This window comes from Loxodonta africana, chromosome 6 (assembly GCF_030014295.1).
Source record: "Loxodonta africana isolate mLoxAfr1 chromosome 6, mLoxAfr1.hap2, whole genome shotgun sequence".
Classification (NCBI taxonomy): domain Eukaryota; kingdom Metazoa; phylum Chordata; class Mammalia; order Proboscidea; family Elephantidae; genus Loxodonta; species Loxodonta africana.
Genome location: NC_087347.1, coordinates 127,698,076 through 127,700,222, shown reverse-complemented (window position 1 = coordinate 127,700,222; position 2,147 = coordinate 127,698,076). Strand labels below are relative to the sequence as shown.

Sequence of the window (2,147 nt, the reverse complement as noted above, 5' to 3'; positions counted from 1 at the left end):
CCAGGCTCCCTTGTAAACCAGTACTGACTAAAATGTAAGAGGAAATCTGCCAGGGATATTGACATTTTCTTCCCAAATAAAGGGACTTGAAAGGAGACAGCCTTTTTCTCCTTAATTCCAACCTTTCATTGGGATTGAAATGTCTGAGGCAGCAACAAGGATCCCAGAGAGGAAGAATAGAAAGAACCTGGATCTTTGATAATACTGTTGAGCTGTTACCTAATCATTTACTTTTTAAATTGTTCAGTGACCTCTGAGACCTTTTCTAATTTGCTTAACCCCAATTCTAGTCCTATGGTTCTTATTAACAAGTGAAGGCCAGAAAGTGGCCAAAGTCCAGCAAGATCCTCTTATTTCTAAGACAGATGGCTCCCCTAATCTGTTCATAATATGTATGGACACAAGCCTGATTATTTCTCCCATGATGTATCTTAGAGTAGAGGTACTTTCCCTTTTCCTGGGGGGAGGACAATGTAAGTGTAGTTATCACAAAGACAGGATAATCTACTTACGAAGAGCCAAGTAAGTTTCTATATGTTTTGGTGTAAACTTGTAGGTGTTGCCTGATAGAATGTGACTTCTCTGACAGTGAACAGTTATCAGTAATGTCACAGCCACATAGAAGATGGGCCAAGGAGAGCCAATGATCAATACATGGAATATATGGATAAATGGTGTGTGTACATCTATCTATCTATCTATCTATATCATCCATCCATCCATCCATCCATCCATCCATCCATCCATCCATCCATCCATCCATCCATCCATCATCTTTCTATCTATCTGTCTGTCTGTCTGTCTATCACCTATCTATCTATCTATCTATCTATCTATCTATCTATCTATCTATCTATCTATCATCTATCTGTCTATCATCATCACAGGTCAATACATAAGATGTTGAATTTAAAACAATGTAGCTTCTTATTAAAGTATAATATGTCTAGTTGTTTTACTTGAGTAATCTAGGATCCAGCTACAGTGAGGATACTCTTCCACAAAAATTATCGCTAGAAATATCTTTAGGGAACTTTTCCTCTAGGACTAACTTGTCACATGTCAATAATTAGGCTGTGGAACCTTTTAGGAGGGGGAAGACTAGATCCAAAACATCATATATAGGGAGCAAGATTAGTTTGGTTCCAGATGAACAGTCTTGCTGGAATACTGACTTAATTCATGCTGAACAAAATATGCCTAGGTCATGGAAGCAAATCCAAAGTAGTGACAGTGTGGGTCATATTCAGAAATGAGTTATTTTTCCATCTCCCTTGTGGTACTAGCGTAGAACCCTCTAGAGTCTCCATGACTTTGACTATTTAAAAAGGTATTTGTTTTGGCCAAGTTTTTTGTTTAAGGTTTTGTCTGTTCTGGTCGAAATTAACTGTAATGCAGGTTAGAACCAGCTACTCTGGATACATGTATCCTTTTTTCTAATCAGGAGTGCACCCAGAAGAAATGGGAGGCAAGTTTTTCAAAGGTCCACCTGGTGAGATTTTGGGGAGCCCGAAAGACCAAGGAAGAACAAGGCTTCTATTAGTAGCATTATCAGGATAATACTAAGGGCAATAATCTGCTCTGTTAATACGGCCTAAAAAGACTTATTAACATTCATTTTCAACAAGTTCGGTTTGGTATAATCAATGGCCTAGTTCTAAACTAGGGAACCACTGTTGTCCACAGTCAGGGCAATGCAGATTACCTGAGAACATCTGGGCCCAGAAAGACAACACAGAGGAAGCAATGTAACAAACAACAAGAGGCAACAATGGCAAAGATAGACACTCAAATAACCAGTCTTATTACAGGTTTGGTTTAGCAATTTATCAGTCCAACCCATATTAACTTAGGAGAGAATTAAATTTGCTTTGCACCTCTGTGCAATTCTTTGATTTAGTCGTCTATTTTTCACTCAATTATCACTCAGTCTCTGAACTCAGGGACCCCATGCAGTCTGTAATGTTATCAGTCACTTATGAGCACCATTTACTAATAGCACAGATCTCATGGCATCTCCTTCAAATCCCGGCTTTTCAAGAAAAGACAGGGCTCTAGTATGAATTAGTTTTTATTATATGTTATCAGTTCGTGTCACACAAGAGGCACTTGGATTACTCTGCTTTGTTGGTAAGGTTAATAATATG

The 2,147-nt window shown here is 38.4% G+C and overlaps 1 pseudogene; it reads right to left on the bottom strand.

Annotated features, from left to right (window-relative positions):
* Positions 1-1,318: 1,318 nt before the first annotated feature.
* On the bottom strand, positions 1,319-1,715 carry LOC100662595 (torsin-1A-interacting protein 2-like; annotated as a pseudogene).
* Positions 1,716-2,147: the final 432 nt, after the last annotated feature.